General features: G+C 36.0%; 1 protein-coding gene across 5 annotated transcripts in view; it reads right to left on the bottom strand.

Annotated features, from left to right (window-relative positions):
• Positions 1 to 19,633: 19,633 nt before the first annotated feature.
• The window catches only part of slc27a6 (solute carrier family 27 member 6), a 56,666-nt gene continuing 53,380 nt past the window's right edge, over positions 19,634 to 22,919 (bottom strand). For all 5 annotated transcript variants that reach the window (XR_005706944.1, XR_005706943.1, XR_005706945.1 and 2 more), the window contains one exon: positions 19,634 to 19,932. The gene's annotated coding sequence lies outside the window, so the exon portion shown is untranslated. The remainder of the gene's footprint in view (positions 19,933 to 22,919) is intronic.

The raw sequence follows: 22,919 nt of genomic DNA, 5'->3' as shown, positions 1-22,919 counted from the left end.
CTCTCACCATCCCAATAGAAAAGCAATGCTCTATGAAAATAAAAAATATTCCTTATTTTCCTTGTCAGAGCATAGCTGTAAATTTTAATTAATATTTGTTTATTATGCTTATTTAGATCTAATTCAAAATGCATTTTGGAAGCTTTTTTTTATAATATGCTGAAATGCTTCTTTGTCACTCATTAATTTTCCCCTCCATCCCTTTTTGACCTAGCAAAAAATGCAATGCCTCCATTGCCAAGTGACTTATTTAGGGTATCACATTAGACCTGTGATATCGAAATCCAGTACATATTGAGGGGATTCTTTCACCTTGGCTTTCAGAATTTCATCAAATAGAGGAATTTTGCATAAATATTCATGACAACATGGCAGTAAAACCCTGATCATCATCATTTGGTGTATAAACCCTATTGTTTTTGGAACTAGCTTGCTGTGATAAGTAGATATCTTTAACTGATTTGTCGACTTCCTCACTTGTTTTGCTTGATCTGCTTGTTTGCTTTTCCCATATACAGCTAGTTTGTCATGTTAGGAGTCCCAACACCTTTGGCTGTTCTCATTCACCATGTTTTATTATCATATTTGTTCCTGCAGTGTGTCCTTGAAAGTGGATATGCCATCCCTCCCTGCCCCAGCAAGAAAACTTCTCAAAATGCAGGTGTTCCAACTATCTGTTTCTATATGTCCAATCTATGTAAGAGTTAGGTTTGATCATAATACACATATAGAAATGGAACACAGCCAACAGAAAAACTCTGCAGACAAATGTTTTCATGCACTATCATAAATTCAAGAGTTAGTGCTGGACCATAGACCAGGGGAGTAATGCTAAGCTAAAATCTGTATCTGTATTGGTTCATGTCACAAAAACATCTGTATTCAGATTACACTGGAAGTGAGTGTGGCTTATCCTGGAAACTGTCTGCTTCATATTCTGCATTAACTTGTTTTCTACGGCCATTTATACTCATACATACAGTGTCCACTGTATATACTGTATAAGTTTGGCTGTCAACATTCAATCAAATACCTAAAATAATCAAATAATAAATATGATTCATATTTGAACTCTAGCTTCAAAGAAAGAAAAAAAGTCTTAACTGAGTCTACATTGAAAGCTGTAAAACTGTTAGTTATTCAGGTGGGAATCCGTAATCAATCAGAAATGTATTGGGCCCTATTGCAAAACTGTAAGTTGTGTGTATAATGGGATGAGGCTCAGATGAAAGTGAAGTCAAGGTTAGCAAAATATCATGGTCTATCGAATTACAAACTGTAGCGTTGCTCTCATCCTCTGTTTCGTGATTGCTCTGATCAATATTTACTTCTTTCCCTCATCAAAAACGAAAAAAAAAACCAAACTTTGTTAAAAGGAAATTGTAATGTGACCAAGCCTTCAGGTATCAGTATCTGATCATGAGGCATATGTAACACCTGAGGAACATCAGTCAGCTTTATTCTACACTTTACAACTAATTTAACTGATGAAAAGTTATTACGAATGAACATTGCTGAATGTCTGAATATTGAACTTAAACACAAGTAGACCTGTAGAAAATCATAATGTAATAACTGAGGATAATGTAATAAGTGATCATAATGTTATAAAAAAATGTAATAAAACCTGATTCAAGTAGTTACATTATGAAGTCGCAACTTTTTAAATAAAAATATAATAACATATTTTATAATAACAAATTAACATCTAATTTAGGTTCAGTTTTTATTTGATATATAGTAACATTTCCCAATGGGAAAGTGGTCTCAGACTTTTGGACCCCACTGTATATGTGTCCCATTCAAATGAAAACCACATAAAATTATTGTAGATTGTTTTGTAAGGATATTCCCCTTAGGCATCCCAAGGCTAATACACAGGTGAGTGGTTCTCAGTTCTGCGGTTTGGCTACTGAATCCCATTGTTTAACTTCAACCAGACAAGCAGGATTGAAATTATCTGAGAGCTCATTTATGCCCAGCATTAGTTATGGATGGGTCTTCTGTCTGTACTCTGCATTAATTTTGTTGTGCACTTTTTCTGAAAGCGTACAGATATGAACAAAACCAAGCAGTACCACTGGAAATTGTGGGAGCAGTTTAGCTAATAGCAAGACATTACCATAGGACACGACGAAGAAACTTTATAAATGGCTCCATTTTATTAGGAGAGGTTAGGCCAGTTGGCGAAGTAACATCTATATGAAGTTACTTCGCTCGGGCACAGGGACATACAGGTACATTGTTAAGACCTCCTACGCAGTTGCCATGTTTGTTGTTGTCAGAAACATTTGACTCTGAAGCGGTCCTCTAGTGGGGGTATTGCTTAACATCCATGCCAATTTAAAGGATATATGTGGGTAATTGCCTCATTTGAAATGGATATATCTATTTTCATATGTAAAGGGAGCATAAATTAGCATTCAGGTCAGTCTCTCTCTGCTGTTTTCACTAGCTCTGTCAATAAAAGGAAAAATGCCAAAAAAATAATCTAATAATAACAATAAAGAGCAACCTGCCTGTGTGCTACATGTTTGTCCACAGTGCTCACTACAGTGTCGGAGAGCAATTACAACTCCTGCAAGGATCAGAGCATGATTTGTGTGAGTATGTACACAATTACTGTTGTATGCACACAGCCACAGAGGAGATTGTGTGGGGGTACTATAGTTAACATTATAATGAACTCCCAAATATCAAGTAGTGCTGCTGTTATAGCAAAATACAGCTACTACTATCTACATAGTAGCATGGGATTCTGTACTGGCCCCTTTTAGCTTTAAACAGAATGTGCCAGGACCATGGGAATACATTCTCATGGACCAGTTGCACTGGAGTTCCTACTGGATTTACTGCATATGTACTGGACCCATTACTATCCTACTACACAGTGATACCATTATTAGTTTTTGTTTTATCTAATGTCAGAATGTTTTGCTCATTTTTCATTAACACATTTCCCTCTAAATATCCATTTATGTGTTCATTGCCTTGTACCCACATATTTCAGCAATGAAAGTGGTCAGTACAATGTTATCATAACTGATAGCAACGATGGTCAAAATGACAAAAATAAGTCCCAAGCTGTCAAAAAACATTCTTTCAAGGTCATACAAGCATTCTTACCGTAAGGTTTGAAATTTTAGCAAAAATGGTGCCAACAAGCTGGAGGGTTGATGTATCACTTTTGCCCATCATGTTCACTCAGTGTGGAGTGATATACCACCTGATGATAAACAGATATTTCTAGGAAAGGAAAAGTGTTAGCCTGGAATTTGTTTCTGCTTAATCAATTTAAGTAAATATTACTTGAAATATTGAATTTGATTACATTACTCGAAGGGGTCATTTTTTTCACTAGCATCTTTGAGTAGCAAAGACTTAAATATATCAATTTTTAGCTTGGACCACACCGTTGTCAGCGCTGCAGTACTTTGCCAACTTCTAATTGGCTGATTCCCTCAACTTGTCTGGAAATGATCAGGGCTTGTTTTATGATAAAGAAAACAACTGCCATGTTCTCTCCACATGGTCTGTATCTCACTTAAGGTGCCTCCGCCTCTGCAGTGGATAAGTTGTCTTGACTTGCCAAGTTATCTACAGTCAAGAACACTGCCATTTTCTCTAGACTATTTAACATTTCTTCACCTTCATTGGACAAATAGGGACCAGTCTGACCACTGATTGCAAGGAAGTTAAGGAGGCTACACCATATTCTCATTTCATATTTTTTTCATATCAGGAAATTTTGTAAATTCAGGTTTAATTGATAAATGACTTCAAAATTACTTCAGATTAAGTCTGAATTTTAATGTGACTAAATGACATTCTAGAATTAATATCAACATATTTAAGTAATGTAATTTCAACCAGTACTTTTTAAAACTTAGTGGTTTTTGAATTTTTTAGGAAGACGGAAGAATTTTTCGATAGGCTTCTTTTCCAAGCCTGATGAACATTTTTAAGACGCGAGTTACACCAACAGACAAAAATTGGCACATTTTTCATATTGTTGTTGGGGGAAATCAAGTTATCATATTTAATTATAGGAGCCGCTACGGAAAGTTCCAGGTGGATCATTTTTGCAAAGTGTGTCTTGTACTCTGTATTCTCTGCCTTGCAGATTACTGCACTAACAGAATTCAGCTGTGTGTTATTGCTATTATGTTATTTTCAATAAAATTTTGATAAATATACTGCATTGTGTGTTAATTAGTAAACAAGACACATTTTAACTGGTAACTACTGGTAGGACTACTGGAGCTAGATAAGTAGGGAAAAAAGCTGGACAACTGAGCGGGTCTTGACATTCAGATGAAACTGCCTATCAAGCAATGGGTCTAGTCATACAATGTAGATATAAGGCTGGCTCAAGCCACTGAGTATTTACTCTTTACTTGGGCGAAGGTAGGAGCTAAAAGCAGCTTAAAAGTATGTTAGGTAATTTTAAAGGCAGGTTAGGACTAGAGAATGGTGTCTTTAGCCTGTCATAAGGCCCAGCAGATTTAAGAGGGCATGGCCTGATACACACTGCAGTGCCCACTCATAGGTCAAAACATCATTTAACATGATTAACACCACATAGAAACTGAGGTAAGATTAAGATGTTAAATAACGTTGAATTACTTTTAAAGCCATATTAAGCCAACTACTAAAGGCCTTAATGTTTAAGCATCTTGCAACAACAGGACATTGATACATTGATTGCAGATGGGGGTTTAGTCTCACTGAGTCAGTCAGTAGCCCAGCCAGCTAAGCTGGCTAACCTTTTGCTTAAGACAAGTGTGTTTATTTTGGGAGTGTTAAACATGCTTAAGTAAGCACAACTTAATTGCCAAGCATTTGATAGTCAGGTCTTGTCGATGCCAGCTAAGTGTAGTCTATTTGCAACATCTACTGTTTATTAAAATGCACTGCATATTATGTAGAAGCTGGTTTGGGCTTGAATAAAATTTTTAAAAGGTAGTGTACAACCATTTATAAACACCTATTTAAACGCCATTGCAAGAGTTGGGTTGAACTCTTGCAATGGTTATCTTTGCAGATTTCACTGTTTTGTCCTCTTAAGTGTCTGGATGTATAGCCCAGACAGAATAACACAAGACCAGACACCCTTTCTGCAAAGCTGCGTTCTTAATCATAAGGTATACTATACAGGATTTTCCTAAAAATCAACATAGAGAGAAAAGTAATACCTCTCAATCATCGCTTATGACCCACTAGAAGTGTGTGTGTGAGAGTGTCTGCAGAGACATGTGCTCCGCCTGTATTTTCTTATTTTCTTCTTATTTTGCTGTGTTCAAGACGTGTCTTGGCTGGAACCTTTGGGCAGTGGGTGCGTAGTCCCCTGCCAATAACAGCGCGCAGGGGGCGCAACTCTATAAAAACGTAGGGATCCGGTTACTTCGCTGTCTCCGTCTCTCTCTTCTCTGCTCTCATGCTGTGTCATGGATGTATTAAGAGCTGCAGGTCTGTGTGTCTCTTTGACCGAGGGCATGGCTGAGTTACACACACGTAAAGCAGAGAGCTTACAGCGAACACGAAGAAGCGTATGCTTTAGCTGAATTTACACAAAGTGGGCAATGTGGCACCTTCCCGCAAGGTTGTGCGGAGGTGTGCAGAAGTTTGGAAAAGGCTAAGATTAAGACTAAATATAAAAATAGCTGAAAAAAATAACACCATTTAAATGGCAATATTTTTACATGGTTTTATTGACACAATTGGTTATATGCAGCTAATTTTATAGCTTGTGGATCACGATAATAAAAGATTAATAGTCATTACAGCTTTACAATATATGGTCATTTCTTTATGTACACATACTGAACAGAGAGATATGTGAAATATGAAAATGGGAGACAAAGTCAAGGTGAATTTTCCAAGACCATACAACAAAGAATACACAGCAGAACGAAATTGTGTTTTTCCTAGATCAGTGTGCAAAAATCTGACAGAAATAAAATGAATAATGACAATAAATGCATGCCTTGAATATACATGCACAATCTATAACAGTATGTAAACAATGACAACCAGCGCATGGCAACATTGAATGCTGGAACAATGACAGTAGGCTAAACAATATTAAAAATGTTGTTTGCATAATGTATAACAGTATGTAAACAACAAGAGCATAGTAGCATTTGGCTGCTCTGACTGCTCCAACATTCTCATAATATCTCCCCAGTATGTGGGGAAGGAGGTCAATTTTAATCTTTTAACGAAAGAGAATTATGGGTTAACTCATAGCTGCGTTATTGTCGTGGTAAATAGGGCCATTGGTTGTAATAGTTGTAATATTTGATGTCTTTCCATTTTGTCTAATGTTGTAAATGGTCAGATTTGCTGCTAAAAAGTGGCAGCTAAGCTTTAGGCTGATGTTAACCATTAACATGTTTGATGAAAGATAGGGTCTCATTTTCAGTCTCATTGGCAGCAGCAAATACCAGTGCACCAGAACGATGCTCTGCCACTTTTGTTCTCCAAGTGAGGAAATAGAATATTTGCAGTGCGCATAATTCAATTGAAAATTTTAAACTACTTGAAAGTCCAACCATCACTTCATCACATGTCACGCAAGAGAGCAAATTAAAAAAAATGGGATGGTCAAAATTGTAATATTGACATTTAAGGTACTGACTAATTCACAATGTCAACGTATACATTGAGTAACATACAAGAAGCCATTCCACCTTAAAAGTTGACATTAGCTGTCGATAGCCTTTGAGCAGCACAGTGAATGAAATTATTTTTTCTACCTATTTAATGTTAACTATTAAAGATGAAAAGGCAGCAAAACATCCTTTCATTCATCATTCACTCTGATGGTTTCCCTATTTGTGATGCATTTGCGAAGAAACATTACATCGCCAGCCTATTAAACTTGGACAGCTTGTGTTGCATCCACAATGCCTGCAGGAAATGAAAGCTTGCTTAGTTACGTTTTCATAGCCTTGACTATTCGATGAGTTTGACCTCTGCCCACACTGCAACTTTTCCTCAGAATGGATGTTTCAAATGTGGCTTCATTTGCTTGGCACAAGTAAATGAAATAATTCAAAACACAAACTATTCGTGTACATTCGTCTATATTACTTAATGCCACACTAATGATAACCTACTACATTCATGGAATCGTTTAATACTACTTAGCTAGATGTTTGGCTGACTGTAGCGTAATATTCTCAACATGATATAACTATTCACAAGTCAGTCCAACATTTGATCATGTTGTCACTGATAGTTGACTAATGTACAATGGGGTCCAAAAGTTTGAGACTGCTTTCCCATTGTCTCAGTCTTTGCACATATGCGCTTGTGTCATAGGTGCGCTCTGGTACTTAAACAAATAGCACAACACCTCTCGTTAGCTGTACTATTAAATGTCACCTTGGTTGTGCTCAAACTAGACCTATATATGTTGTTTCTTTATACTTATATGCCTAATGAGATACAAATGGATGATAGTCTATCTAAAGAACATACAAGCTTTATCAAAGTGACTTAAAGTTGTTTTAGAGTAGCAGAATCCTTCAGTCATTATTTCATTTAAAGGGAACTTTCTGTTCCTTTTCAGGACTCATGTTAACAGTATCTAAAATTCAAGCTGTGTGCGGAGACCTTCTTTGAGACTGCTGGGATTGTCACACATGCACTGGATTGATAATGTTAAGTGAAATTAATTTTGAGTAAAATTAGGTATTTCACAATATTTTATTTTGGAAAGCTGCTTAAAATGTCATTATTTGCCTGCAATGGAAAGTCCTTTTATTTGTAGTAGTGTATTACAATTATGTGTTTTCATAGGGATGCCAGAATCCACCTCAAACCAGTACCACACCTTAGTACCACCTTAGTACCACATACTTAGTCAACTTCAAGTACTGGCTGCACTCAGGAGATACTTGGGGGAAAGCACAAGTCTGTCTAATCTTAATTTTATGGTAATATATGAATCAGGTTTAATTACACTGTAGTTGTTATTTTGTCCACAAGCACATACTGTACATTAAAAGTCAGTCCCATACAACAACAATCTAAGTGCATTTCATATTGGACAGAAGTTAGTCCACCCCCTTAGTTACTCCAACCAACCACTCTCTCTGTGAAATCTGGCAAGGTTTGTAGTCCAGGTGACAAACTGTCTTCCACCACTACAAAGGTCTGCCATCAACTTCAGGTGCCGACAAGAGTCCTTTCGAGGAGACAATAATGAAAGTCTAACATTGCATGTTATGTGAGTCTGCACCACAATAAACTATGGATAATATGGATTAAATGCCCCCTTTTAGCCCCTTTAAGATAATCATAGGATAATGATATTTGATCCGTTTTTAAGATTTGTTAGTGAGAAGAAAATAATTCAAAATGTTTGAAATTTTGGCAATATACAGAATGTAGAAGAACTGAGAAGTGACTTTATTCCATAACCTGAATGATGGCCTGTGTGTTGAACATCAAAAAACTATTGTTGAGATACTGTATTTCATTCACTGTTTAATTCACATGAAAACATGCTGTGATATTATATTTCACTTTATATCTTTGACTTGTAAGTATTTTCATAAATATTCAAAGGCACATTTAATCATATTGTTGGTAAATATTTCAGTTTGAACTGATCCCGCTGTCACTGACTTTTTGTCTGTAATGATTGAAAATCTGATTTTTATTCAACGTAAAACTTAACGAGCGCTTTCAATTTGGTTTCAGTTTGGTTTTCAGTTGGAAAATTATATTTGATCCCAGCGAGATGTGAAACTCTAATAATTCAGTTATATTTTGGTTTCTAAATATAAGCTGAAAAAATATTATTCTCTTGTTTCTGTGTTCTGTTGGTAAAATTCATTGTTTTTACCTTTACATTTTGCTAGTTGTTTCTACCATTACTTGTAGCTGATGGCACATGACAGAGACAAATACAAAAAACAATAACTCTGTAACTTTGTTGTCATTTTGGACCGCTGTGGTCATTTTGAGTTTCTTTGTCCTTGTTTTGCATCTCTTTGTAATTGTTTTACATTCCTTTATAGAGTTTTGCATCCTTTTTAGTCATTTTGGGGCTCTTTGTCATCGTTTTGGGTTTCTTTGTAGTTGTTTTTCATTTCTTTCTGGTCATTTTGTGTCTCTTTATAGTGCTTTTGCAACTCTTTGCAGTCATTATGAATCTTTTTGTGTTTGTTTTGTATCATTTTGTGTTTTGTTTGTGAATATTTTTAATATTGCAAATAATTCACTTCTGATGACAAAAGCATTTCTGCCAAGTCACCGTGAAATACTACTATAGACACAGCCTGTTGTTTCAAAAACAGCAGCATTTTCAAGAGTATAGTTGTCTGAGATGAAATAGCTAGCAGTGCACTCCAGATAACCCTTTCCTCCCACAAAACACAAATGGAATATTTTGAGATGAAAGTAGTGGGTGAACGACAGATATTATTATAACTTCCCAGGAGGGCGCTACGATGCTTGGTGGTGTAATGGAGTTTATGTTTCATCAATACTTTGTTTGTTTTGACCATATCTGTGGCCTTTCAGTTGAGAGGGTACTGTGACTTTAGTTGAGGACGAATTCACTCTACCTGCTATCACGTCCTGAACATAGCTCATTCTCTGCAAGGTGACTTTTGAGTTGCAGTGAAACAGATGAATTCTCAAACTATGGGGAAGATTTTGAATGACTACACAAACATATGTGTAATATATATTCGTGTACGTTCTTTGGAGAGAAATAAGTCTCATAGACACAGAGACATAGACATCTATTGACAAATTTTGCGGTATATATCAACAATCAGTGATCTGTTGACACCGGCTCAACAATGTGTAAAAAAGAAAATAATGCTTTTAGACATTAATGAGAACAAGAAGCATTTTAAAGCAAAGGTTATTAGATTAATTAACTCAAACTTTGAAATATATTATGTGAAATACTTCACATACTCAAGCTGGGTTGTATTTATTTGTAAAATAATTTGACATTAATTCAAGTTGAGTTGTATTTTTTACAGAGTTGTATGACATTTATTCAAGATATGTTTTATTTATTTATTTATTTATTGACTTTCAAATTTGACAATTATTCAGGTTGTGCTGATTTTAATTATAAATAATAAGTTATTTATTTGTAAAATTGCTTGATATTTATTAAAGTTAGGTGTTATTTTCTTTTGGATAAGAAGATGCATTTGTGATCATCATAATTTTTTTTCAAACAAATTGTCATATACAGTTGTAAATCTCTTTAATATGTCTGTCATGAAATATGCATTTTTATACTGATTTTAGACTTATTCCACTCTATACTTTAATTCCCAAGATATAGCAGAAAATATTGATTAAAACATAAATGCTTGAAATTCTGTAGAGGGAATTTATTTTTGACACTCTTTTATTGTCTTAAGAGAAAATTGTACAATTCATTTCTCCAATAGCTAATTAAAGAACAATGCAGTAACTCTTACCTCTCCCTATGACCAGATTCACTCCCAAACACAAAACAAGTGGGTTACCATCACAAACAGCATGCAGGTGAAAATATTTGTATGCACACTGAGAGGTTCTGAGCAGTTGCAAAATGAAATATACTGCACTATACCATATGTATGATAAAATGTCAGAATGAATTGTTGTGATAGGATTAAGTAGAACATTTGGGGTGAAACAGACATATACCCTTTTGACTGTATCAATAATTCATTCTCTGGGGGCCACAAAGTTGCACAAGCAATGCAAATATATGTTGAACTTCACATAGATTACAATCACTGATCCCTTTTTTTAGCCATTTAGTTAGAATTTTCAGCTTCAGCTAGGTATTTGAAGTCCTATCCTGAACCAAAACAAAGATGCAAATCATAAAATTCAAATTCACACTTTTTAAATTCACTCCCCTGGATAATCCGCTCTGGATAATCCACAGAACAGCACAAATATAATTATATTGTGGTGGAGGCAAAAGACAGTTATCTCAAAACATGGACAAATAAAACCAAAAGTTTCTGCATGGAAAGATACCTCTAGGGGGAAGTGAAAAAATATGCTTTAATTGTGACTTGGGTGAACTGATCCTTTAACTTTCAACATGCAATACACAATGTTCTTGAAACAGATAAAGCTTCATTAGCATCAGTTTCACATGCAACAAAGAAGAATGACTGAAAGGAAAGAAAAAACAAGACTTTCACTTTTTAGCACACAGTGTTCAAACCGAGCCTCTCTTCCATGTGTCACTGTAAGTGTGACCTCTCTCAAAATGCTACAGCTATTCAGCTGAGTTTGCAAGTCATTAACAAACAGAACATTATTGACCAACAAATCAGCACACAAAGGGTCCCTCCCACTGTGACTATAGGCTGGTCAGAGTGGAAATTTTTCTCTGGATACCCTGTACACATTGCTTGTTGTCAGTTTACACACTCCAGCATAACCAGCATTTATCCTTCCAGCTGGAGCATGGAATGAACCTTGAAACACAGTAAACATTATGGATGTCAATATTGATGGTGTTCTATAGACCTTAAAATGTCAAGAAGGGCTCCTGAAGGCATATTACAATCCAGGAAAAGTTAGTCAGTATTCAGTGTGAGGAAGAGCTGCAGGATGTCCTGAAGCTGCTAAACACACATCTGTAAACTGCTCTATAAACTATGCTGTCAGACCAGTCTAATGCTGGTTAGACAGTCGAATAAAAAAAAAAAAAGGTGACTCGTTTTAAGCTTTTAATGTTTGTTACCCTGCCCCCAGGCTATCTGTAAAATATAGTATAAAAGCTACCTATACAGAACATTTTTTCTTAATGCATTGTTGAAATACTTAGACGGAGGAAAAGTGTCCAGTGTTTTCATAATTTCAGCGTCTTCCAAAAGAAAGTAATATTTGATACTTTTATTGAATAACCACTTTCTTAAATTATTATATGATGGAAAATACAAAGAAAATCACATAACTGTCTACTTCATTTAACTCACAAAACTGACAAAGCTGATCCTGTTCTTTAATAATATAAGTAAAACTTCCTTATAACTGGTTAATTCTTCCATAAGTTTGTCACAATTGAAAAATAATCACCATATTTTCTCAATTTTCACTCACTGTATATGTATCTGTAGTCAGATATTTTTGCTCTTATTTGCCCACCATTTATTATATCAAGGTGCTGCATGGATATCTCTTGGAACTTGGACATTTGAGACACAGATCCATTCATAAAATTTGCTACAGGAATAATGTTGCAATTACATGTTGCAATGGTGGGAATTATTCTTGCTCAGTGAGTGAGGACGCAGTCCTGTATCATCTTTCATTTGAAATGGTTTGGATCAACTTTAATGGAAAGGACCTTTCTTATTTGTAATAAATTATATTAGTCACTTCATAGGCACCTGATGTCATTTTTCCAGCTTTTAGGTCACTAAGAAGATTTCCTTCTATCCCGTTTATGAATGGATTTGTTATTAAAATGTGCAAATTCCAAGAGATATCCACGAAGGAAATAGATACCTAGTACAGCCTTGCATCAGGGCTAGTGCCGTAGCTGTTCTCAGTCAGCAGATGGAGTTACCTAGTTGTCATGGAATTGTAGATGTGGAAATTATATTATATTTGTCTATATGTATGTCTATATATGGACAACTATCAGTCTATCATTTGAAAAAAAGGTATCTCTCTTGGCCATTTTGGTTCAAAAGTTTCTTAAACCAACCAATTATGAAGTAGTTCCACTTACTAAGACAGTCCTCAAATGGATAGTTTTGTGTGACTAAAATATCTGAATATTCATCCATAATTTAAGTATTATTTTTGCTTTATTTCTTTCAATATAGATTTCGTATTTAAGCACTAAATCTAGTGCTTAAAGTATTTTTAAGAACATCTGCTAAATAAACATCTAATAGACCATCTTCATGGCAGACATTTTGACTTGTTGAAGCAGGAAAAGCACAGGTAGAATGAATAATATTAATGATGGCTGAATTCCATTTAGATGAACCAGTTCCAGGGCTCAGGTGTTGTGCATGCTGGCTCACTGTGACATTAGTATGGCATACTGGAAAGCTTAAAGGAATGGAGCCATTGTTAATGTGATTATTTTCCCTTGTGCTTTTCCTGCTTTTACAAGACAAAAAGATTGTTCGTTGCAAGGCCTGTTCAGGATCGCAGCAGTTGCTCTCCATGGACAGCAAAACTTCAGTACATGATGGGAAACACCAGACTCTAGCACGACTCTAAAACATGACCTAGGAGACAAAGTGGGACAACAAAAATACTGACAAAAATATTGCATTAACTGTTTAGGAATTTCAGCCATTTTTGGTTTGGACCTTGCGGTAAAGTTTCTGCCATCTGTCTGATAGTTTTTTTTTATATTTCACCCTAATAAAGGCCTCCTTCATTTGCATGGACACCTCTTTGGGCCGCATATTGAGAGTTTCCATGAACAGCTACCAAATGTAAATTCAACACTTGGAATCAACCCCAGAGCTTTTACTTGCATAATTTGTCATGAAATATTGAGAGAAAACGCCACACCTGGCCATGAAACTGACTCTCATTCTATTGTCCAATTACTTTTCAGTCTACGCTTCAATCACATCTTGATGGCTTCGCTTCAAATCCACCGTGGTGGTGTACACCAAAGATACACCATATCTGTTCTACATGAAAAGTGCCCTGAGTTAACCTCTGTTATGATTTGGCGCTATATAAATACAATTGAATTGAATTGAATCAAAGAAACTGAGGCATGAATCAATATAGAAAGCAATCCAGAGATTAAAGCAAAGGAAATACAGATCAGAAGCAATGCCCCAATATGTGTAATTTTAATCATTTATCCACATCCACCAGCTGCAAAAATGTGAAGCCATGTGGGAATAACAATTAAGTAGCAGTTTTCATCGCATACCTCAACAACATAACTTGATGTCTTCAGCATGATGGTTAAGTAATTTAAATGGCTGTCATCCTATTGTTTCCACTCAATATGTAACAGGTTGTTATGGCACTGCAGATGAGCCTCACTTCAACTCAAACTTCCGTCCTCCTCCCTCTGGCTGCTGTGTAACTGTTCAAAACATTTTGGTGCCATCTGCTGTTTAAATTCTCCAACCCCAAAATCATACATTATCCAATGTAATTTAGTTGTAAGTACATACTGTTCCCAAAATATATTTTAAGTGGTTACGCATATATTTCGAATTTTTATAAAATGTGTTTTTATATATTTACAACATGTTACAAATTCAGGTGTAATTGCCATTGGTGTGAAGAAACTAAGTACATTTACTCAAGTACAGCACTTATAGAATTTGGAAGTAAACTTTCCAATTTATGCTATTTGTAGTCCACTTTGGGAAATATTGTACTTTTTACTCCACTACATTTATCTGGCAGCTTTAGTTACTAGAGACTAAGATTGTAAAAAACCTGAAATGAGCATTTAAAATGCAAAGCATTGTTATGCAATAAATTAACCAACCCAATAGTAAATTAAGTAGTTAAAATTGGCTCCAACTCGACTTGCTACAACAATAATGCAGCTCACATGTAAACAGTGGTGGAAAATAAGTAATCACACTTACTGAAGAACTGTAATTAAGTACAAATTTGAGGTACTTGTTCTTGAGTATTTCCAAATTATGCTACTTAATACAAACAACTTTTAATCGTTATTTAAACTACTCAATGACCTGAAGGTACTCATTTGCTGGTGGTTCCTGTAATTAATGTAATAGTGGCTTGACGCATGGTCAGTGACATGGATTGTTTAGATATTATATCATATCAACAGCAACATTAGAAGTGGTGTAAGAGTGTCTTTGAAATATTTACAGAATTGAGTTGTACAGCCATCATTGCCTGGTGTTTTAGCTCTTGAAAGGGATTTAATAGCTGATTTAATTTTTATTTTCTAGGACGGGTGCCGCCAACGGTTGCCTTTTTTTTGCACTAAGGGTTGGTAAAGATATATCTCTAAAAAAATCTTTCCTTCTCACACATGAAACATTCTGATTTATACAATGGGCTATAAAACTTTGCAATGCATGGCTAATTTGTCTTTGATCAAAAACAATCCTCATCCTTTTTGCTTGAAATTGACTGGTGATTTTCTTGTTGTTTCCGTCTCAGGGCAAGCATTTACCAGCGTTATCACAGATTCAAAAACTCTTCTACACAGTTGAGTAAGAGCAAACGCATTTTCCTCATGTAGAAATGCTTTTAGTTCTGTTTTTATAATTGACATTTTGACAGTTTTTTAGCTGTAAATTATCAGGGTCCAACATATGTTTCAATTCAAGGGATGTTTCCTTGCCATTTTTTTGTGTTTCTTGGTAGTTTATAATCCAGCCCCTACAAATTACCTAAAAGGCTTCCCATACAGTCTGCACTGACTTGACTGATTTAAGATTAATGATGATGTATTCCTGTGTTTTTTCTCGTACCATAGACACAAAATCGTTTTCTTTCAATAAACAGTTATTAAATCTCCATTGTTTAGTTTCATTATTAATTACAGTAGTGAAGAGGACTGGCAAGGGAGCATGATCTGAGATAATAATGTTATACATTTTGCAATCAATTACATTACCAACCAAGGACTGTGAAAAAAGCAGATAATCAATCCAGGAATATGAGTTGTGAACGTGGAAAAAATATGTAAATTCACATGTATCAGGATTAATTATATGCCATATATCAGATAGTGCAAGAGAATTTTGTGTTTCTTTAAGAGAATTTTATAGTGCTCCGTCTGAACAGAGGGGTTGTCCAGACCTATCAATTTAGGCATGACTAACCAGGTTAAGGTCCCCACCCATCAGAATGGGGTAATCTGCAAATATTGACAGCGCCAAATTTAGTTAATAAAAAAAAAAAAAAAAATGAAAAAAAAAAGTGCTCTGGCCAGTGTTAGGAGCTTACACATTGACTAAGATACATTTTTTCATTCTTTAAGAAACCTGATAAAATGATGTACCTATTGTTTTTTATCTACAATTTGTTAAGAAAGTCTAAATGATGATCTAGAGGCTCCACTGCCTGGTACTGAGAAGACTCGACCCACCCATCTTTGTTTCGATTTAACTGATTCTATTTCATTTAAATCTGTCTCCTGGAGTGTTGCCAAATCACATGATAGGGATTTAAAATGTGTGATCATTTGTATCACTGTATTTGTATTTGTATGTAACTGAGAATCCTTTTACATTCCAACCAATCAAATGGATATTATTTGGTCCTATTAATTTTTATTATAGTTTTATATACAGTTTCCTCTTTGTATATTCTGTACCAACATAGAGGGTTAAACACAGGAAAAAGTAACATTACATATAAATACATAGACTATGTAAAATATGATTATATATGATTATGATTATATATGATTATTTGTAGCCTTATATAACAACAAACAGACACGGGTGAAAACAATGTGTAGATGTGGCTTCTTGTCACATTTCAGATGTCTATGACTTGTTTGCAGTTCCACCAAAGAAAAATTTCCCCCTCTAAACTTCTCACAGGGAAAAATTATCCAATATTGTACAAAACAAATCAAAGATTAGTGAAAAGTCCAAAACTTAAAGCTATATTTCATAAACTATTCCAAACCCAAGAGAGTTTGAAGAGAGTTAAAACAAGCTTAATATTAAAGGACTATACCCTGTGGGATCCTAAATGCCACAGAGAAAATCTCCAGGCTGTTGAAGGAAACCCAGTGTGTCAGTGTCACAGGTTCACCATGGTCATTTTCGAGTTTCCCTGTAGACATCTTCAATGATTTTCATGATGGCACCATAGGAATTGTCCCGTGAAAGAACCGCTCAACAGGTCTAAGACAAACACATCACACTACATGTCAGATTAACTGACATATAGAGAATGTTCTGGAACCTGTTCTATTCTTAGGCACATACAGCCATTAGAAAAACTGCCATTAGTGGAGGTTCTGTGAGGAAAAACATATTCTTTGGCTTCCTAAATGATGTGAAACGGAACTGACAGCTGACCAAACAGCAACAGAAAACAGTTCTTGGGACCTTGATAATACAAAATTACAGCAGCTCTTAAACCATTTCTCCATCTCATGTCTCATTACATAATGATGAAAAAGTGAAAAGTGGTAGTGAGGTTGCCTTAGTTTTTGGTTCAATTTTATGTCCTTGCCTTACCTATTGTTTCTACTGCATTGTTTAAACTATTAATCAAATGAGGTTGGTTAAAAGTACCCAATAACGAAAAATGTCCCCTTTGACTGTTATACTATGATATATTACACCATTAGATTATTATTAATCACACATTAATGTGTAAGCAGCATTTTACTGATACCTGTTTGAGATGGAGCTAATTTTTAACTCTTTTATATAACGCAGCCAGTAATGATTGCTTTCATTGTGGGTTAATCTCCTAATTATATTCTTGATTGATTACCTCCGCCACGGAGTATATGTTTATTTTTCAGCGGGATTACGCAAAAAGTACTGAACTGATTGGCACCAATTAAATTTTGATGTGGATCTGGTTAAAGGGGTAGATCCAGGAATTACCTAATGTTAATTCCTTAACATTGCCAGATAGGGCATTCTTCAACATTTTCATCAGTTTCTCAGGAAATAATGCATGGACCTCAAAAAAAATCTGACCTATTTATAGTGTTGAAATCAATGATTTTGTACAATGTGGTGCAGAACCAGATAATAATCCGGATCTGATGGAAGATAATGCTGAATCCACATTACACACAGAGTTGTACTTATTAAATAGTAAGTAACAGTGCATATGGCATCAGCAGCATTTAGGATTGCTTACATCAGTATTTCATTCAATATGTAACTAATAAAATTACACAATAACAACAGCGGTGACTACATCCTTTTATTTTTCCATTATAAGAGCTAGACAGACATGTGTAGGATTGTTTGGCCTTAGCAGAGAAGTATGTGCCATTCTAGTTTAATTTGTAATACAAAGAAATTCTGCGCAAAACATATGAAGAGCTTATAACAAAAAATACAATATTTCCCTGAATTGTAGCGGAGTGGAATCATAAAAAAGCCTGAAAAGAAAATACTCAAGCAAGGTACAATTACCCCAAATTTGAACACAAGTACAGTACTTTTGTAAATGTTAGGGTTGTAGTCAACCAAAGAAAATCTTGGTTCACTGAAATCATACCTAATCTTCAACCAATTGATTGGTGGCAGGGAAAAACAAATCTGCATGCTATCTTTAGATTAACTAAATTGGCCACAGTGCACTGAGTGCACTCTTCTTGGTAGCCTTATAACCCCTAATAACATAATAAACATAAAAAGCACATATTTGCAGCATATTAAATCGTTTTAACATAATTATTTTTTACTGAAATAATAACAAAGGTAGTCTGTCCCTCCCGCTGCCGAAAATGGATTTATCCTGGAAGGCTACTAATGTAGTGTAGTCCTTATGCAATTGTCCAACCAAGGAGAATTTGGTTGGATGAGAGCATATCGACTAACCAACTGACCATTCGACTGGGAGACTACAGTAAATGTACTTAGTTACATTCAACCACTGAACTCTACATATGAAAAGGTAGTGTGTTTTTTGCTGCACTAACACCTTTAGCTCAGAAAAAAAAATAAGAAGACTAAATGTGCAAGCAGATATTAACGGGTCCAGTCTCCCTCATGCAATTCACATCCAGCGACCTGTTGAGGCGATGCAAGTTGGACCCAGAGGCTCACGGGCAGGATGCAAGTCACAAGAGCAGCACAGAGATTGATAAACATTCCAAGTTTGGAATGTTTCCGAGGGGTATTCCAGTGGGGTATTCCAGAAAGCATGGTTAACATAGATGTAGGGCCTGCTACATTCATCACTGAGGGTAGAAAATCTGTAGTACCATGGTGGGGGAGTGGGCTCTTTTAGTGAGCTTATGAGTTTTTTTGTGTATGACTTAACAATTTATAGACTTGAGGAACCATTTCAGTCATAGGAGCACAGCACCACAAGAGACAAATCTTCAGTCTTAGGAGTGCAGCGGCCCAAAAAAATGCTCATAGAAATGTCCATCCTGCTCTTAGTGTCCTTTACATTATAGATCTTTCTTGCAAAATCCCCTGCATTTACCTGATCATTCACCTGATACTGCTGCATGTTCCATGCCTTAGATCAATAGTTTTATTCTTTATGTAGTTTGAAAACATAAGCAAATTTCATGATTCTGCAAGTTTCATGTTATTTAAACTGACCTCTGAGCCTCAGTGGGGCATGGCAAACTACATGCCCAAGTTTCGTGTTCATCGGACTGACTGTTTCCTAGATAAAACATCACTTCTCCTAATCCAAATGAAAACATTCCTTTACAGCATTTTGTGGACTATCAAAATTCTTTTAATGACTTTTAATCATAAGGCTCCTTATATGCAACATGCATGCAGATCTGACTTCAACCTCAGATGACTGTGAAAAAGTAGGTTTGCATATTTTTCAACTTTGTGTAAAAGCACCACCTACTGGCACAGCAAACTGATGGTTCAGGTTTCATATTAATTGGATAGACCTATGTAAAGATTCCATCAAAACTAGTACACAGGGATGAGGACTCGAGTGAATGACTCTGGAGGCAGTTTGGTAATGTGATCAAAAAGCATTTACTCAGGAAAAAGGGTTCAATACACAGGAATGCTGTCAGTCAGGCAAACAATCCAAAAAGGGCTAGGCTGGGGCGAGGTCAAAAACACAAGCACAGATCGAGAAAACCAGAAACACTCAACACTGGGCAAATGCTGGAACGCTGGAGACTGGGGATGAAGACAAACTAGTACAGGGAGCTGGGGGCACACAGACTCAATAGAGAAGGGAAGGAGGGATTGGACACAGGTGAAACACATCAGGGCGGCGAAGACAATCATAGAAGCAGGAAACACACGAGCAGGATGTGGGGATCTGAAACGAGAGGAGCGGTGAGTGAAACAAAATAAAACAGAAAGTAAAGAAAACAAAGAAAACATGACCTATGACACTGGATGAGACATGACAAATATGACTTCACTTCCTATGTAGGAGCACAAGTTCTTCCTTTTTAACTTTTCCATTTTTTGGAGTATCAAAATTATTTTAATAAACTTTGATTATGAGAGCACATACGTGCAAAGTGTCATGCAGATTGCACTTACAGCCTAAGAGTAGTTTTGAAAAATAATTTTAGCATCTGTCATGATTTTGCAACAAAAGCACCACCTAGTGGCTGATGGGCTCCAAATTTTTGTACGGAGCCTCAGTTGGGCATGAGAAACTACTGGGCTACATTTTGTGTTAATAGGAGTGATTGTTGCCAAGACATACAACACTTCCTGTTTTGAATGCAACCTATAAGAAGTTGTTTATAACTTGCACACTTTTTGGATTATCAAAATTCTTTTAATGACTTTTGATCATAAAAAGGCCATAGATTCTATGTGCACAGCCTAGGAGGAGTTCAGAAAGTAGGCTTTACAAATATCGCAATTTTGCAAAAAAAAAAAAAAAATTATAGATGCCGACTGCAGGTGGATGTGTCATTTTTGTTGCCTGAAATGTGTGCACCATTCCCCTGAAACTTTTACTTACATAATTTTTACTGTGTACGCTGCAGTACCATTTTTACCAATGGAAGAATAAAATCTCAGCATATTTCAGACTATTCTCTCAACATACTGTAGTACTATGTGAAGCATTCACTGAGAAGTTTTACAACATTAATTCTGCTACAGTCTATCAGGTCTGATTATACCCTGAGCATAAAACAAAGCTCTTACTATGGCCCCCTACACTGAGAAAGGATTACTGTATCACTATGTTTCATAATTAAAGACAATCAAATAAGACCTCACTGGAATTTTTTATTTGCTAAATTAAGGTAGATTAGTTTCCAACAAGTGCTAGCCCCGTCTGTTGCAATATATGAGCAGCATAATAAACATTCGAAACCTAAAGGCACAATCCAAAGATATTGTGACTTTATAAAGTATTCAGATCCCTTCACTTTTTGTAGATTTAATTTTAAATGGATAATCTACATTCGATTACCCATCATGACAAAGTGAAAAAATGTTTTTTTAAAAATGTTTGCAAATTAATTATTTATTATTAAATACACAGCTATGATTGCAACCGAGTTGTATGTGTGTTGCAGTGAAAGGAGTATGTCATGTAAAAGTAGCAGTAAGCTTGAGTTGGGCTGCCTTAACTAGCTCCCAGGCTTTGCTTTATTACTTGAGCAAATATATTTAGTTACTTTTGACCAATGGGTATGGGTCACTTGTCACAGAACATATGAATCAATATTTGAATAGATTTTGGTTCATACAGCTGACATAGTTGTGACATGCTGGAAACACTGCCACTGTATTATTTGTATACATGTGTCATTGAAGAGCTGAGTGTTGAACAATCACATACAATGGCTTTAGAAAGTATTCAGACCCTTTCACTTTTTTTCACATTTCATTGTATTATAATTATTGTTGGAAATTTTTAGTTTAAATGGATAAGATGAAAAAATGAAAACGTGTTTTTAGAAATGTTTTCAAATTTATTAAAAATCAAAAACTAAATTCTCTCACTTACAAAAGTATTCAGATCCTTAATACAGTATTTTGTAGAAGCCCCTTTGGCAGCACAGAAGCTTGGAGTCTTGGGTATGTCACACTTGGATTTGGGCAGTTTATCCCTTTCTTTCTGGCAAATCCTCTCAAGCTCTGTATCACCTCTTCCTAAAATACAGCGAGTGAACGAACTCTAGCAGATGAAGTACAGATCAATAGTCTAGATATACTAGGAGCGATGTAGTGCGATGAGGGGAGGCAAGATGAGGGGATGAGATGTTTTTTTGCTTCGCTTGTGAATGCTCTCTGAAAATGAGTACGTTTTAATCATTTCCTCAGCTAGAATGATTTTTTGGGGGGGATTTTTACACCATTATATTTTATATAGGCTCATTATATAAGCTGTAATATGATGTTAACTGTCAGAGTGCATGTGGCTCTAGAGCTGGACTCCAGACACAATGGACCACAGCCACAACACTGTGTCCAGCCCCATTCACTCTGGGTAAGAACAGCTGTACTGTCTCATCTGATCTGTCAAAATATGTTTACCAGTATGCATATGTGTATACAGACACAAACAGCATGTATATCCACATAACTATTGCAGAAATCACACATTGTATATGTTTACTGCACAAATCTGTTGTATTGTATTTTGTTCTCCCCCTGGGGCAAGCGCAAATAGAGCCAGGGTGAGAGGTTTTTCAAACAAGCGACACATCGCTCAGCCTGTTCACTGATGCACAGAGCAGGTTAGGACATCTTCACTGGGAAACACTGAAACAATCTGATGTTTGCTCACTCGCTTGTCCGCAGTTAGGAATTGGTGGGAGATTGGTTGGGAAGCATCTGTAGACTGCCATCACCAGGTCTCTCTACGGATGTTCAAGTGGTTTTATTCTGGGCTTTGGCTGGGCCACTCAAGGATAGTCAGGGACTTGTCCCAAAGCAACTCCAGCATTGTCTTGGCTTTAGGTCATTGTTGTGCTGAATGCTCTCAGTCATTAAATGCTGTTTGGCAAATTCCAAGCAGGCTGTCTCATGCCTTTTACTCAAAGTGGCTTCCATCTAGCCACTCTACCATAGAGAGCTGATTGATGGGGTGCTGATGAGATGGTCGTCCTTCCGGCAGGCTATCCCATCTCTGCAGAAACTTATGAAGCTCTGTTAAAGTGACAATTGGGTTCTTGGTAACCTCCCTGACCATGGCTTGGTTTTTGTACTGACCTGAAGTTTGAATTGGGGGATCTTATATACACAGGTGTGTGCCACAGGTAAACTCCAGTCAAGGTATAGACACATCTAAAGGATAATTAAATCAAACAGGATGCACTTGATCACAAT

The sequence above is a fragment of the Xiphias gladius genome, unplaced genomic scaffold (genome assembly GCF_016859285.1).
Source record: "Xiphias gladius isolate SHS-SW01 ecotype Sanya breed wild unplaced genomic scaffold, ASM1685928v1 HiC_scaffold_1481, whole genome shotgun sequence".
NCBI classification, from domain to species: domain Eukaryota; kingdom Metazoa; phylum Chordata; class Actinopteri; order Istiophoriformes; family Xiphiidae; genus Xiphias; species Xiphias gladius.
This window is presented reverse-complemented; position numbering and strand designations above follow the sequence as displayed.